General features: G+C 41.3%; 1 protein-coding gene across 1 annotated transcript in view; it reads left to right on the forward strand.

Annotated features, from left to right (window-relative positions):
* The window catches only part of EPSTI1 (epithelial stromal interaction 1), a 110310-nt gene that overhangs the window by 38162 nt on the left and 54277 nt on the right, over positions 1–17871 (forward strand). The gene's annotated exons all lie outside the window — the stretch shown is intronic.

Raw genomic sequence — 17871 nt, forward strand, 5'->3', positions numbered from 1 at the left:
AAATATTCACTGCCTGCCTCGCTCCATTGTTGTTCCTTGTTTGCAGAATTTAAGAGCACTCACATGTCGGGGTGAGCGTATTTGTGACACCCTCCAACATATTCCTTCTCTAAGCACAGTATCCTCTGATTTCTCATGCCACTAAAATTATCCTGCCTCTATCATAAGCAGCCCTTTCTTGCTTTAAGATTCAGAGGCAGGAATGGAAGAGAAGTTTCTCAACCCTCTGCTTGGTCCTTAGCAAGTTAGATACTGTGTTTCTGCTACCCAGGCCAGAAAATAGACGGGAGATGGGATTGGGTAGGATGAAAGTGTTGGTAAGTGATGTCATCCTCCTTAGCTAAAAGGAGCCTTGCTCTAATTTTCATCACAGAATCCTTAGCCTGTCTCTCTCTACTCTTCTTCTAAGGAAGGCGTTTGAGTGAGGAGCTAGTGGGAAGCTAAGGAGCTAAGCACCAGGAGAAACTGTCTGTCTTGCAGAGATATGGTGGGAGGGAGGCATTAGATGAAGGCTGTGAATTTATCATTGCCTCTCCTCTCATGGGTAGAGAATGAATGAGCATTTATTTCGAGACTCAGCCTGAAGAGTTGAGAGAGATTAGGGGCTAGACTGGTGGCTTTGTGTCCGAAGTTGGTTCCTTCCAGTGGGTTCTTGGACTCACTCACTTCAGAAATGAAGCCGCAGACCTTTGTGGTGAGTGTTACAGCTCTTAAAGGTGGCACAGACCCAGAGAGTGAGCAGCAGCAAGATTTATTGTGGAGAGCAGAAGAACAAAGCTTCCACAGTGTGGAAGGGGACCTAAGCAGGTTGCCACTGCTGGCTGGGGTGGCCAGTTTTTATTCCCTTATTTGTCCCTGCCCATGTCCTGCTGATTGGTCCGTTTTACAGAGTGCTGATTGGTGCATTTTACAAACCTCTAGCTAGCCACAGAGCACTGATTGGTGTGTTTTTACAGAGCACTGATTGGAGCATTTTACAAACCTCTAGCTAGCCACAGAGTGCTGATTGGTGTGTTTTACAGTCCTAGCTACAGAGTACTGATTGGTGCATTTTATAATCCTCTTGTAAGACAGAAAATTTCTCCAAGTCCCCACCCGACCCAGAAGTTCAGCTGACTTCACCTCTCAACTTTGGTAGCCTAGAGTCACAAATGAGAACAAATGTCATTGTCCTATGGCATACTAGTTTTACATCAGAAGAGGGAAGATCTACTTAGCAGTGAGGGGCCTTGGGCACAGGACTAGATAGTTGAATGGGTTCATTCTCTGGAGAGTTCTAAATATGGCAAAGTAAAGGATAAGAGATTCTTGAAGTTTTAAAAAACTTTAGAAGTTGTGCGTCCAACCTCCTTTCTTTTATAGTTCTAGCTTCTTGAGTCTTAGTAAAACAACTAAATACAGAAGATCAATCACCCTTTTTCTGTAAAGAAAAAAAAAAAAATTGCCCTCAGCCACCCAGCCTACTATCAGTGGAGCTGAATTCAATTACACGCACATTTCACTCTTGCTCTTTCTTCTGCTTGTTGTAAAAGTCCCAGTTAACTAGGAAAAAGAGAGGTTGGCTAAAAACGAGAAGGATCTCAAATTGATTTTTAAAGCCTGTTGAGAAACACGGGAAGAGGTATATGCGTGAGGTTCTTCTTTGAAAGAGTATTGTGTTTTGAATTACTTTTGAAATTAAAAGACCAATAGCTCATGAAATAAGCAGCAATTGTATAGTTAGAAATATAAAAGAGATTTAGAAAAGATGGATCCTCTATATGACAAGTCTTTGTCATACCTTCTTAGAATCAGTTTATGGTGGAAAAGAAAGTCTAGGGAAGTTCTTTAGATTTTTTTTTTTTTTTTTTGAGACAGAGTCTTGCTCTGTTGCTCGGGCTGGAGTGCAATGGCTCAATCTCAGCTCACTGCAACCTCCGCCTCCCGGATTCAAGCGATTCTCCTGCCTTAGCCTCCCAAGTAGCTGGGATTACAGGCACATGCCACCACACCTGGTGAATTTTTGTATTTTTAGTAGAGACGGGGTTTCACCATGTTGGCCAGGGTAGTCTCAAACTCCTGACCTACAGTGATCCACTTGCCTTGGCCTCCCAAAGAGCTGGGATTACAAGTGTGAGCCACCGCGCGTCCAGCCAGCTCTTTGAATTTTTAACATCACAAAGGTTTTGCCAGGCCAACCAGACTGCCTACCCCCACCTCCCAAATTAGTTTCTCCTGAAACTGTCAAACGAAGGAACACAAAATAGAAACGTACATAAGAAATTCTTTCAAACCAGTCAGTACTTTGCTAGCTTCACCATGCTGCAATGTGTGATTCGCACAGCAGACCAGAAATGGTATTGTTTTCTGTAGAGAGGGCAACCATGGACTTGAGCGGATTGTAAATCCAAGTTGCTGGAGAAAAAGCTCATGATAGCAACCTGGGGCACCACCATGAGAATCTTAATGTGCTCTTTCTTAACACCTTGTTCTTGACTTCATTCATTTGCTTCTGATTATTTTTAGTGTTGTCAATTATTTAGCTAACAGGCAGAAAACTAGGCTTTTATTGACATCCAAAGGGACTCTCCTGAGTGTAATAATGAAGGCAGTTTATCGAATGCCTGTGAGGTTGCTTTCTAATTGTACGCATTAATCTGCCCGTGCAAGCTGGCTGAAAATACACAAGCAGATTGCACATGCAGATGGAGCACACAGGATGGCTTTTATGGAAAGACCTCTGGAATGTACTTTTGCAGTACTGTCTTTTCCCTAAAAATCGAATGACTGTGACTGTTTCAATGAGCGGCTGAGAGCAGAACAGATTAATGGTGCATTAAGTCTGCTACTCTGGCTGGGGACAGACTCCAATTTCACAATTTAGAATTAGTTTTAGGATTCTTGAGCCTGAAAACAGGGTAGAAATCGGCAGTTAGCCTTGGTCTAAGTTTCAAGGTTATTTTTAGTCTCTGTAATTATTTACTACTTATAAAAATTCATGTGTGATACTTTTGGGTGGACTTTTCTATTAGAAGATGTGAAGTAACAGTTGATAAGCCTTTTTTTAAAAAAATCATAGGATTTTATGATTTAGATTCTTTAAAATATTGGGTAAAATAAATCTCAACATTTTAAATTTTAATTGGTAATTTGTTGTTGTTGTTGGTGGGGTGTAGTCATCTTTCCAATTGTGTTTTTTTGGATGAGTGTTAAGACAGGTATAAATTTTGAGTCTATTTAACCAGCTAGGGTAGGAAAGTGAGTGAAGCAGGACAGATGCATTTTGTATGTGGGTATTAGGAAAAAGTGTTCTTTTAAGAATTTTCTAGAGATATAAGAATTGGCTACATTTTAAACATTAACAATTTAAAATTCATGTCTAATAACCACTTGATGACCAAAAAAGAAAGGTCTCTCTCTTCTTTTTTTTTTTTTTTTTGAGATGGAGTCTCATTCTGTTGCCCAGGCTGGAGTGCAGTGGCTCAATCTCAGCTCACTGCAACTTCTGCCTCCTGGGTTTAGGTGATTTCTCCCACCTCAGCCTCCCAAGTAGCTGGGGCTATAGGCATGTACTACAATGCCCAGCTAATTTTTTGTATTTTTAGTAGAGATGGGGTTTCACCGTATTGGCCAGACTGGTCTTGAACTCCTGACCTCTTGTGATCCACCTGCCTCGGCCGCCCAAAGTGCTGGGATTACAGGCATGAGCCACGTGCCTGGCTCAAAGCCTCTCTTTTCAACCCTTAAAAATATCAGATTCTCACTTATCTCTCCTTGATCTGGGAAAGACCTGGAAGGAGTAAGAGTGTCTCTATAGATGCAAATTTACCCCACAAAAGACAGCTTTACAGGGCCATTTCAAAATATGTCAAAGAAATATATTTTGGGGTAAAGTATTTTATTTCCTTCAGAGTCTGCTATCTGTCATGTGATGCTGTACCAGAGTCAGGCTGGAATTTGGTATCTTATTGCCACAAGGAGTCTGTTAGGGCAGTCTGTGATGTCTATTTTAATGTACTGGTTAGTTGTGCCTAAACTCCAAAAGGGAGGGAGCATTTAGAATTTGCAATTTAGTTTCTCTTTTAGTTTTTCTTTCTGGAATTCACTTGGCTACACGGGGATCCAGTCAGTCTGTTGGGGGCGCTTGGGATTTTATTTTTTGTTTACACATTAAATGTAACAGATTATATATTCATATGGTTTTAAACTACAAAGTGCTTTGTTCTTTTAATCAAATAAAGTAATAAGAAGCTGCTATGAGGCTGAGTGCTGTGGCTCATGCCTGTAATCCCAACACTTTGGAAGGCCAACATGGGTGGATTACCTGAGGTCAGGAGTTTGAGACCAGCTTGGGCAACGTAGGGAGACCTCATCTCTACAAAAAACACAAAAATTTGCTGGGGGTGGTCGTGCATGCCTGTAGTCCCATCTTCTTGGGAAGCTGAGGTGGGAGGATCGCTTGAGGCCAGGAATTTGAGGTTACAGTGAGCTATGATCATGCCACTGCACTCCAGCCTGAACAACAGAGCGAGACCTTGTCTCGCTGAAAAAAAAAAAAAAGAAGCCACTCTGGAGTTCCTGCAGAGAGCTTGGTGAGAATCGGAGCATGGCCACTTCCCCCATGGCCCTCCCAGGAAAGCTGAGGTCCAAGGACAAGCGAACCTCTGCCCTGCAGGCACCTGGAGCCCTTGCCGTGGCTGTGCCCCAGCAGGGCCCAGGCCTTGATGCAGAGGAGGACCCCTCTCTCCACTCCACCTCTTTGACCATCAGGCAGCCGCCTCTGGTCAGCCCAGACCCAGCTGGCTGCTGGGCCTCCTGGCCTAACCCTGCCTGGCCTAGACGAAGCCTTCAGGATGCAGCCCCTGTGGGTGGTGCTGGTGTGTAGGGTGGGAAGCCTGGCAGCTGTGGGAACATCTTGGAGAGCGCTGTGGGGTAAGGCCTGGAAGGCAGGTCTGCAGATGGACCCGACTGCCACCTCTGTAGGCCTAGAACCCTGCAGGACCGAGGCCTGGGGTGACCACTCTGTCCCAGTTGGGTGAGGCCTGCCTCATTCTTGATGACAATAGACCAAGCAAGGCCTTAGTGGTCCAGAAGGTGAGCAGAGCCCTGACGGATGAAACTGCTAGAAGCCACCAGGTGGGGTTGATCTCCTATCTACCATACCTTCATATCAGAAGAGAAACGGTAGGATAATAAGCCACATTTGGGCAAGTGGAAGGGCCCACTGGTCTTTGGAAAGATGTACTGGCCGTGTGTAGAAGACCTGTGTATGTAATAGGAAAAACTGCTCTCAACTGACCTCCCCAAACTTTTAAAAGAACACTTGCTACATCTAGCCCTTCTAGATGTAAAGAGGTTTTGCTAAATTATGATAAAAGAGTCATAAATCACACATCTTGCAAATGCTCACTTCTTAAAAAAATCATAGAAAATGTCTTCTGGAATGACTTTTTGAAATGATTTTGTGAGACCACCTCTGCAAGTGACATTGGGATGACATGTCCACATTTGTTCAGTGGGTAAGAGGACTTGGGGTGGAAGACCTGAGAAAGAGGAGGAGAAGGCTCCGTGCCAGAATGATCATATTTAGGAGACATTTTCATATTTTAACCATTGCTTTGTGTGTATATTTTATTCCTCACTACTGTATACATGGTTGGCAATATTAAGTACATTTTTTAACTTTATTTTGGAAATGTCTGGGTTTTCTTCTAGATGTTCTGAACTGCCTGATATGTGTTAAAAGTGCAGGTAGTAAAATAACACATTTTGTGAATATCTTTTTGTTGATATTCATACGAAATGTTTTTAGTGGGGACTGGCCAAACCGTCTCTTCAGTAATACAACATTGTGTTTCAGGGGAGGAGGGAGGAGGTGGAGTGGAAAGACATCTGTGCCCATGTGCCCATAGTGAGGCAAGAGTAACCATTGTCCCTTATGTCTCTGAGTGTTGTTTTACTTATCTGTGTTTATACTGTGTATAAAGCAGTGGTCCCCAACCTTTTTGGCCCAGTGAACTGGCTTTGTGGAAGGCAATTTTTCCATGAATGGGGCAAGGGGGATGGTTTTGGGATGAAACTGTTCCACGTCAGATCATCAGGCATTCGTTGGATTCTCATAAGGAGATGTAACCCAGATCCTTCACATGCGCAGTTCACAATAGGGTTTTTGCTCCTATGAGATTCTAATACCGCTGCTGTTCTGACAGGAGGTGGCACTCGGGTGGTACTGCCCCCTCACTGCTGCTGTGGGCCCAGTTCCTAACAGGCCACAGACCAGTACCCATCTGGCCCAGGGTTTTGGAACCCCTGATATAAAGTACAACCAAGTCCTAATTTATAACATCTAGTCCTTCTAGATGTTAAAGAGGTTGCCTATGTATGACAAAAGTAGAGTTTGTAGACTAATATATTGTATAAATTTTGTTTTACAATTCCTAGGAAATACTGTCTTCGGAAAATTTGAGCATTATTGAGTTGATGGGGGAGGAAAGAGTTCTAGTCCAGAATGTTTATAGTTTGAAAGCGTTTTCAAACTATAACTATCCTTATATGTGTGCAGTTTATTCAAGACTACTATATATGTAGTAGACAAATTAACCCCTTATCTAAAATATTTAGGCTATCTAGATGTTTAGAAGTGCCAGTTAAATGTTAAATGTAGAAGTAGTAAAACATTGCTTTTTAAATATATTTTTGCTACAATGGATAGGAAATATCTTCTTTTGTAAGTGGAATTGATAAATAATATCTGAGCAGTATACTACTATCCATACTTGTACAGTGCTTTAGGGCAGGTGGGAAGGAAGGAATTGCAAAAGGTAAAATGCTAGTGTTTATATTTGGATATTTTCAGCACCATTTTCTGTATGTTTAGTGCATTTAGTTTTGCTATGTGTATAGGGTATATAATGGACAAATGAGTCCTAATTTTGCAACATCTAAAGAGGTGCCAGTACATGAGAAAGTACCTGGTAAAACCAGTACATTCCATATACTTTGTTTTGAGATTCATAGGAAAGCTTGTCTTCTGTAAGTCACTTCTGGATATGAATTTGTTCAACCATCTCTAAACATTATACATGGCCTCTACTTGTCAACTGCATTGAAGGCAGAGGGAAGGAAGTAAGGAGGGAATGGTTCAAGGCCCAAATGGTCATATTTAGAAGATGCCTGAGATTCTAATCATTGTTATGTGTGTGCAATTTTATTCAACAGTGCCGTGTACATATTGGATAATTCTTATATGAAATATCTAGTCTTTCTGTATACTTAGAAGTGCGTGGTATGTTTAAAAGTAGGACTACTAGAATAATGCTTTTTGTAAATAGCTTTTAAAAACAAATGGGAAATACTATCTTCAGAAGTGGAATTGTTAAACCACCTCTGTGAACAGTATATACTACTCTCAGTACTTGTTTGTTGGGTTGAGGGAGGTGGGAGGGAAGAAGTTGCAAAAGGTGTTTTGCTTTGCTAGTACATACTAGAAAATTTCAGCTAATCCGTCACCCTGCATGATATGTACATGTCATTTAACTTTGCTATACTTTATGTATTGTGTACATACTGGACAAATGGGTTCTTATTTCATATCTAGTCTCTGCAGTGGAAAACTTAAGTCCTATTTAAAGCAGCTAGTCATTCGAGATGTTTAAAAAGGCACAACACGTTAAAAGTAGAAGACAAAAGTAATATCCATTAGGTATTTTTTGTTGTTGTTATTTCACAGGAGTGGTTGGATTTGGGAACAGTGTCATTCAGCTTGGTGTTTTGCAGAGTGTGCTGACTGTTCATTGGATGGTGGCAGGTGCAGGGAGGAGCAAGTATGCTGAGAGAAGCTGCGAGTTAGATTCCTTCAGATTATCTAACCATCGTTCTACATGTGCATTTTAATTAACGTTGGTGTGTATCAAAGGATAAACAAGTCCTAATGCTAAAAGTTTGTTAAAAGTAGAGGTAGTAAAATAATTCCTTTTCAAATGTCCTTTTGTTAGTTTTTAGGAAGTCCTGTCTTCTGGGAGTGACCTTTGTTAACCTGCCTTTTGGAGCTAGATGTCGTTCTGTACTTAGTCTCTAGAATGGTGGAAGAGGGTGAAAGAAAGGGCTTTTTGCTAGTATCTCCATATATAGAAGAATGTCTTGGATTATAACCATAGGTCTATATGTGCATTTTTAGTAAAGTGCCTGTGTTTATTGTGGACCAAGTTAATTATTTTGCAATATCTAAGCTTTATAGATGTCCTGAGGTAACAATGTGTGAAAAAAGTAGAGCTAGTGAATTAGCCAATTTGTACTTTGTTTTTTTTTGGGTTATAATTGATAAAAAAAAGATGCATGTTGGACATGGAATTGTTAAACCACTTCTGAGCAGTGTAGGACAGGGCTTGATCTTTAAGTTGGCAGCAGAGGGGCAGAATGAAATAAAAAGGGAGAGATGCATGCAGATGTGTTCATATTTACGTTTTGATGCTAGCCATTGAGGTAGCTGTATCTCTTTTGGTCGTATTACAGGAATACATTAAGTAATTAAATAGAAACATATCTTCTTGATAATATTTTAATGTAGATCTGATAATTTTCCTAGAAACATTATGCTTAATATACTCTGTTGCTTTATGTTTCATTTTAAATTGAGCGTTAAGGGAATGCTGTATTTTAATCGGAACGCTGCCAATACCTTTATCTAGAGGCCTGTGTCCATTTTTGTCTTCTATGAAAGTTTTGTCTCAAGAAAGATGTGATTACATTCTTTTTTCTTTATTGTTATTATTATACTTTAAGTTCTAGGGTACATGTGCACAATGTGCAGGTTTGTTACATATGTATACATATGCCATGTTGCTGTACTGCACCCATTAACTTGTCATTTACATTAGGTATATCTCCTAATGCTATCCCTCCCCCCACCCCCCACCCCACAACAGGCACTGGTGTGTGGTGTTTCCCACCCTGTGTCCAAGTGATCTCATTGTTCAACTCCTACCTATGAGTGAGAACATGCGGTGTTTGGTTTTCTGTCCTTGCGATAGTTTGCTCAGAATGATGGTTTCATCCATGTCCCTACAAAGGACATGAACTCATCCTTTTTTATGGCTGCATAGTATTCCATAGTGTATATGTGCCACATTTTCTTAATCCAGTCTATCACTGATGGACATTTGGGTTAGTTCCAAGTCTTTGCTATTGTGAATAGTGCTGCAATAAACATACATGTGCATGGGTCTTTATAGCACCCTGATTTATAATCCTTTGTGTATATACCCAGTAATGGGATGGCTGGGTCAAATGGTATTTCTAGTTCTAGATCCTTGAGGAATCGTCACACTGTTTTCCACAATGGTTGAACTAGTTTACAGTCCCACTAACTGTGTAAAAGCGTTCCTATTTCTCCACATCCTCGCCAGCACCTGTTGTTTCCTGATTTTTTAATGATTGCCATTCTAACTGGTGTGAGATGGTATCTCATTGTGGTTTTGATTTGCATTTCTCTGATGGCCAATGATGATGAGCATTTTTTTCATATGTCTTTGGCTATATAAATGTCTTCTTTTGAGAAGTATCTGTTCATATAGTTTGCCTACTTTTTGTTGGGGTTGTTTCATTTTTTCTTATAAATTTGTTTAAGTTCTTTGTAGATTCTGGATATTAGCTCTTTGTCAGATGGGTAGATTGCAAAAATTTTCTCCCATTCTGTAGGTTGCCTGTTCACTCTGATGGTAGTTTTCTTTTGCTCTACAGAAGTCCTTTAGTTAAATTAGATCCCATTTCTCAATTTTGGCTTTTGTTGCTGTTGCTTTTGGTGTTTTAGACATGAAGTCCTTGCCCATGCCTATGTCCTGAGTGGTATTGCCTAGGTTTTCTTCTAGAGTTTTTATAGTTTTGGATCTGACATTTAAGTCTTTAATCCATCTTGAATTAAATTGGTATAAGGTGTAAGAAAGAGATCCAGTTTCAGCTTTCTACCTATGGCTAGCCAGTTTTCCCAGCACCATTTATTAAATAGGGAATCCTTTCCCCATTTCTTGTTTCTCTCAGGTTTGTCAAAGATCAGATGGTTGTAGATGTGTGGTATTATTTCTGAGGGCTCTCTTCTGTTCCATTGGTCTATATCTCTATTTTGGTACCAGTACTATGCTGTTTTGGTTACTGTACCATTGTAGTATAGTTTGAAGTCAGATAGCGTGATGCCTCCAGCTTTGTTTTTGTGGCTTAGGATTGTCTTGGCAATGTGGGCTCTTTTTTGGTTCCATATGAACTTTAAAGTAGTTTTTTCCAATTCTGTGAAGAAAGTCATTGGTATCTTGTTGGGGATGGTATTGAATCTATAAATTACCTTGGGCAGTATGGCCATTTTCACGATATTGATTCTTCCTATCCATGAGCATGGAATGTTCTTCCATTTGTTTGTGTCCTCTTTTATTTTGTTGAGCAGTGGTTTGTAGTTCCCCTTGAAGAGGTCCTTCACATCCCTTGTAAGTTGGATTCCTAGGTATTTTATTCTTTTTGAAGCAATTGTGAATGGGAGTTCATTCATGATTTGGCTCTCTGTTTGTCTGTTACTGGTGTATAGGAATGCTTGTGATTTTTGCATATTGATTTTGTATCTTGAGACTTTGCTGAAGTTGCTTATCAGCTTAAGGAGATTTTGGGCTGAGATGATGGAGTTTTCTAAATACATAATCATATCATCTGCAGACAAGGGCAATTTGACTTTCTCTTTTCCTAATTGAATACCCTTTATTTCTTTCTCCTACCTGTTTGCCCTGGCCAGAACTTCCAACACTATGTTGAATAGGAGTGGTGAGAGCGGGCATGGGCATCCCTGTCTTATGCCAATTTTCAAAGGGAATTTTTCCAGTTTTTGCCCATTCAGCATGATATTGGCTGTGGGTTTGTCATAAATAGCTCTTATTATTTTGAGATACATCCCATCGATACATAATTGAGAGTTTTTAGCATGAAGTGCTGTTGAATTTTGTTAAACGCCTTTTCTACGTCTTTTGAGATAATCGTGTGGTTTTTGTCTTTGCTTCTGTTTATATGCTGGATTACATTTATTGCTTTGTGTATGTTGAACCAGCCTTGCATCCCAGGGATGAAGCCCACTTGATCATGGTGGATAAGCTTTTTGACGTGCTGCTGGATTCGATTTCCCAGTATTTTATTGAGGATTTTTGCATCAACGTTCATCAGGGATATTGGTCTAAAATTCTCCTTTTTTGTTGTATCTCTGTCAGGCTTTGGTATCAGGATGATGTTGGCCTCATAAAATGAGTTAGGGAGGATTCCCTCTTTTTCTATTGATTGGAATAGTTTCAGAAGGAATGGTGCTAACTCCTCCTTGTACCTCTGGTAGAATTCAGCTGTGAATTCGTCTGGTCCTGGACTTTTTTTGCTTGGTAGGCTATTAATTATTGCCTCAATTTCAGAGCCTACTGTTGGTCTATTCAGGTAATCAACTTCTTCCTGGTTTAGTCTTGGGAGAGTGTGTAAGTGTCCAGGAAATTATCCATTTCTTCTAGGTTTTCTAGTTTATTTGCGTAGAGGTATTTATAGTATTCTCTGAGAGTAGTTTATATTTCTGTGGGGTTGGTGGTGATATCCCCTTTATCTTTTTTTATTGCATCTATTTGATTATTCTCTCTTTTCTTCTTTATTAATCTTGCTAGTAGTCTATCAATTTTGTTGATCTTTTCAAAAACCAGCTCCTGGATTCATTGATTTTTTGGAGGGTTTTTTGTGTCTCTATCTCCTTCAGTTCTGCTCTGATCTTTGTTATTTCTTGCCTTCTGCTAGCTTTTGAATGTGTTTGCTCTTGCTTCTCTAGTTCTTTTAATTGTGATGTTAGGGTGTCAATTTTAGATCTTTCCTGCTTTCTCTTGTGGGCATTTAGTGCTATAAATTTCCCTCTACACACTGCTTTAAATGTGTCCCAGAGAGTCTGGTATGTTGTATCTTTGTTCTCACTGGTTTTAAAGAACATCTTTATTTCTGCCTTCATTTTGTTATATACCCAGTAGTCATTCAGGAGCAGGTTGTTCAGTTTCCATGTAGTTGAGCGATTTTGATTGAGTTTCTTAGTCCTGAGTTCTAGTTTGATTGCACTGTGGTCTGAGAGACAGTTTGTTATAATTTCTGTTCTTTTACATTTCCTGAGGAGTGCTTTACTTCCAACTATGTGGTCAATTTTGGAATAAATGCGATGTGGTGCTGAGAAGAATGTATATTCTGTTGATTTGGGGTGGAGAATTCTGTAGATGTGTATTAGATCCGCTTGGTGCAGAGTTGAGTTCACTTCCTGGATATCCTTATTGACTTTCTGTCTCATTGATCTGTCTAATGTTGACAGTGGGGTGTTAAAGTCTCCCATTGTTATTGTGTGGGAGTCTAAGTCTCTTTGTAGGTCTCTAAGGACTTGCTTTATGAATCTGGGTGCTCCTGTATTGGGTGCATATATATTTAGGATAGTTAGCGCTTCTTGTTGAATTGATCCCTTTACCATTATGTAATGGCCTTCTTTGTCTCTTCTGATCTTTGTTGGTTTAAAGTTTGTTTTGTCAAAGACTAGTATTGCAACCCCTGCTTTTTTTTTTGGTTTCCATTTGCTTGGTAGATCTTCCTCCATCCCTTTATCTTGAGCCTATGTGTGTCTCTGCATGTGAGATGGGTCTCCTGAATACCACACACTGATGGGTCTTAACTTTTTATCCAATTTGCCAGTCTGTGTCTTTTAATTGGAGCATTTAGTCCATTTACATTTAAGGTTAATATTGTTATGTGTGAATTTGATCCTGTCATTATAATGTTAGCTGGTTATTTTGCTCATTAGTTGATGCAGTTTCTTCACAGTGTGGATGGTCTTTACAATTTGGCATGTTTTTGCAGTGGCTAGTACCGGTTGTTCCTTTCCATGTTTAGTGCTTCCTTCAGGAGCTCTTGTAAGGCAGCCTGGTGGTGACAAAATCTCTCAGCATTTGTTTGTCTGTAAAGGATTTTATTTCTCCTTCACTTATAAAGCTTAGTTTGGCTGGATATGAAATTCTGGGTTGAAAATTCTTTTCTTTAAGAATGTTGAATATTGCCCCTCACTGACTTCTGGCTTGTAGAGTTTCTGCTGAGAGATCTGCTGTTAGTCTGATGGGCTTCCCTTTGTAGGTAACTCGACCTTTCCCTCTGGCTGCCCTTAACATTTTTTGCTTCATTTTAACTTTAGTGAATCTGACAATTACGTATCTTGGGTTGCTCTTCTGGAGGAGTATCTTTGTGACATTCTCTGTATTTCCTGAATTTGAATGTTAGCCTGCCTTGCTAGGTTGGGGAAGTTCTCCTGGATAATATCCTGCAGAGTGTTTTCCAACTTGGTTCCATTCTTCCCATCACTTTCACATACCCTAGTCAGATGTAGATTTGGTCTTTTCACATAGTCCCATATTTCTTGGAGGCTTTGTTCATTTACTTTTACTCTTTTTTCTCTAAACTTCTCTTCTCACTTCATTTCATTCATTTGATCTTCAATCACTGATACACCTTCTTCCAGTTGATCGAATCAGCTACTGAAGCTTGTGCATGTGTCATGTAGTTCTTGTGTCATGGTTTTCAGCTCCGTCAAGTCATTTAAGGTCTTCTCTACACTGTTTATTCTAGTTAGCCATTAGTCCATTCTTTTCTCAAGGGTTTTAGCTTCTTTGCAATGGGTTCGAACATCCTCCTTTAGCTCGGAGAAGTTTGTTATTAGCGATCTTCTGAAGCCTTCCTCTCTCAACTCATGAAAGTCATTCTCCATCCAGCTTGGTTCCATTGCTGGTGAGGAGCTGCATTCCTTTGGAGGAGAAGAGGTGCTCTGATTTTTAGAATTTTCAGCTTTTCTGCTCTGGTTTCTCGCCATCTTTGTGATTTTATCTACCTTTGGTCTTTGATGATGGTGACATACAGCTGGGGTTTTGGTGTGGATGTCCTTTCTTTTTTTTTTTTTTTTTTTTTTTTGAGGCGGAGTCTTGCTCTGTTGCCCAGGCTGGAGTGCAGTGGCCGGATCTCAGCTCACTGCAAGCTCCGTCTCCCGGGTTCCCACCATTCTCCTGCCTCAGCCTCCCAAGTAGCTGGGACTACAGGCGCCCGCCACCTCGCCCGGCTAGTTTTTTGTATATTTAGTAGAGACGGAGTTTCACTGTGTTCGCCAGGATGGTCTCGATCTCCTTACCTTGTGATCCGCCCGTCTCGGCCTCCCAAAGTGCTGGGATTACAGGCTTGAGCCACCGCGCCCGGCCGTGGATGTCCTTTCATTTGTTAGTTTTCCTTCTAACAGTCAGGACTCTCAGCTGCAGGTCTGTTGCAGTTTGCTGGAGGTCCACTCCAGACCCTGTTTGCCTGGGTATCACCAGCAGAGGCTGCAGAACTGCAAATATTGCAGAATGACAAATGTTGCTGCCTGATCGTTCCTCTGGAAGCATCATCTCAGAGGGGCACCTGGCTGTATAAGGTGTCAGTTGGCCCCTACTGGGAGATGCCTCCCAGTTTGGCTACTCGGGGGTCAGGGACCCACTTGAGGAGGCAATCTGTCCGTTCTCAGATCTCAAACTCTGTGCTGGGAGAACCACTACTCTCTTCAAAAGCTGTCAGACAGGGACGTTTAAGTCTGCAGAAGTTTCTGCTGCCTTTTGTTCAGCTATGCGCTGCCCCCAGAGGTGGAGTCTACAGAGGCAGGCGGGCCTCCTTGAGATGCGGTGGGCTCCACCTAGTTCGAGATTCCTGGCTGCTTTGTTTACCTACTGAAGCTTCAGTAATGGTGGGCGCCCCTACCCCAGCCTTGCTGCAGCCTTGCAGTTCGATCTTAGACTGCTGTGCTAGCAGTGAGCAAGGCTCCATGGGCGTGGAACCCTCTGAGCCAGGTGTGGGATAGAATCTCCTGGTGTGCCGTTTGCTAAGACCATTGGAAAAGCGCAGTATTAGGGTGGGAGTGACCTGATTTTCCAGGTGCCGTCTGTCACGGCTTCCCTTGGCTGGGAAAGGGAATTCCCTGACCCCTTGCGCTTCCTGGGTGAGTTGATGCCTCGCCCTGCTTTGGCTCATGGTCCGTGGGCTGCACCCACTGTCCTGCACCCACTGTCCGACAAGCCCCAGTGAGAGGAAGCTGGTACTTCAGTTGGAAATGCAGAAATCACCTGTCTTCTGCATCACTCACGCTGGGAGCTGTAGACTGGAGCTGTTCCTATTCGGCCATCTTGGAAGCTCCACCTACATTCTTTTCTCTTTTTTCTAACAGATTGAGATCGTGTAGTGTATTTTTGGTTATCAAAATACTTATATAACTTTGGCATTTTCAATTGGTAAATATTCATGGTATGAACAAGCATGATACATAGGATAAGATCTCAATCCTGTAAAATTGGATATTGTTTCTGTATACACACAGGACCTAGAAGGACATGTCAAACTTACAACTGCTTGTGCTTGTGGATGACTTTGTTCTTTGCTTCTTGTGTTTTTTTAGTTTACTTTTAAAGAAGAAAGATTATTTTAAAAGCTTGAAAAACACCTGCTAAGTAATTTTGAACCTGTGGAATGTCAGGCTCAATATTTGGCACATTTCATATAGGCTTTTTTTCATTTAATTTTCAGATTAACCCTATTAGGGATGTATCATCTCCATTTTATAGGTGGAGGCTTGGATAATTAAAATTTCCCAAAGTCACAGAGACAGTAAGTGATGCAACTAAATCTAGGTCTTGAGATTTTGGGAGGTTAGGGAAAATAGGTAATTGAGAAGCATAATATGTACTTTGAAGGTCAGGAATATCTGTTTTTTTTTTTTTTTTTTTTTTTTGTTTGTTTGTTTTGGAGACGGAGTCTCGCTGTGTCGCCCAGGCTGGAGTGCAGTGGCCGGATCTCAGCTCACTGCAAGCTCCGCCTCCCGGGTTTATGCCATTCTCCTGCCTCAGCCTCCCGAGTAGCTGGGACTACAGGCACCCGCCACCTCGCCCGGCTAGTTTTTTGTATTTTTTGGTAGAGACGGGGTTTCACCGTGTTAGCCAGGATGGTCTCGATCTCCTGACCTCGTGATCCGCCCGTCTCGGCCTCCCAAAGTGCTGGGATTACAGGCTTGAGCCACCGCGCCCGGCCAGGAATATCTGAGTAGGGTGTAGGGGTGGTGAGCACTGTAGAAACACAGGCTACCTGTGGAGAGGACTATTGGAGAGGGTAGGACAGACAGCTCAGAGAGAAAGACTGGGGTAGTTGACTTCTATTTCTTCCTGCCAAGATCTAGATTTTGCTAGAATAGGCAAAAGTAAAGCTGGGGAAATGTGTCTGCTTTCTCTGTGATCAGCATATATGAATGACCTCCTCTTCCCAGGCCCAACATGGATTAGTACCATAATTAAACTTACTGTAGGATAGATGGGCTTTTGTGACCTCTCCTGGCTGCACTTGATTCCTAGGTACAATTTCCAGCATTATTTCTAGGGGAGAAAGGGCTCAGTTCTAAAAATCTCAGTTGGAAAAGCTCTTGGAACCAATCCCATTCCAAAATAGGGCCTTCCTGTTTCTAAATTGCCTTGCACCACCTTGTGCTCAGCCTGTCGATTATAATATTGGGAAGTTTTCTTCATTTTTGCCATTGAAACCGTGCATCTTTTTTACTTCCATGTGAATAATAGTGTGATTAGTTCCTATGGGGCACATCTTCATCTTTTTTAGTCTCCTAGAGCTGAGAATCCAGGCAAGTCTGCTGAATATGCACACATAGGCACCAAGTTTGCTTTCCAATATGCTCACAAAACTTCTAATGCCCTTCATGGGAGCTTCTGAAAGACACTTAAGGGCTCAGTTGATCCCTTATCCATATGGTAGGCTTAAATCCAACCTTGAATTTTATAATCCAGGTAAGGTGAATAGAAAGTCATCCTATTCATAACTTTCTATCTTATGCTAATAAAGTGAACTTATAGACACAAAAATCTCATATCTATTTTGTTCAGAATAAGACTGAGCAGCTAATGAAAAATCTGGTCAGAGGAATTCCTATTGAATGTAAAATTACGTTGATGGTTAAAACCATGTCAAAATCTCTACCCACTATCAATTCTCCCTGCAGATATCCTAGTGTATGTTACCTCATTTTCATTCCTACTGCCACTTCCCTGATGTCAGTATTATCACATGCCACTTGAATCATGGCCTGTGTCTTTTGTGATTCCTTGTCTTCCCTGAACTACTGCAATGACTTTGTTACTATCTTTGCAACCAGTCTCTTCATTGTCTTACATGTTTTGTCAAGTTTAGTTTTCTAAAACACAGCTTTGTTCATGTCACTCTACTGGTCAAACAGATTTGATTATCTCCTATTCCTACTGCCTATAAAATGAATTCCAGACTCCTTAGCCACACCATGGCAAACCATGGGTCATCTTAGATGTCAGAAAGGACTTATAGCATTTGGGTCTGTGTCATGTTGATGTGGTTTGGCTGTGTCCTCACCCATTAATCTCATCTTGAATTGTAGCTCCCGTAATTCCCATGTGTTGTGGGAGGTACCTGGTCGGAGGTAATTGAATCATGGGAGTGGATCTTTGCCATTGCTGTTCTTGTGATACTGAATACGTCTTATGAGATCTGGTGGTTTTATAAAGGGCAGTTCCCCTGCACCCACTCTCTCTTGCCTGCTGCCATGTAAGATGTGTCTTTGCTCCTCCTTCACTTTCCGCCATGATTGTGAGGCCTCCCCAGTCATGTGGAACTGTGAGTCAATTAAACTTCTTTTTCTTTATAAGTTACCCAGTCTCAGGTATGTCTTTATTCGCAGTGTGAGAATGGACTAACACATAGGTGATTTAGGGGAAGGTTTAAGGAAGCAGAGCTTTGCTCTGTATTGAATGTTATCAGGAAGCAAGGATAGGT

This window comes from Trachypithecus francoisi, unplaced genomic scaffold (assembly GCF_009764315.1).
Source record: "Trachypithecus francoisi isolate TF-2019V2 unplaced genomic scaffold, Tfra_2.0 Contig01461, whole genome shotgun sequence".
In the NCBI taxonomy this organism is placed as follows: domain Eukaryota; kingdom Metazoa; phylum Chordata; class Mammalia; order Primates; family Cercopithecidae; genus Trachypithecus; species Trachypithecus francoisi.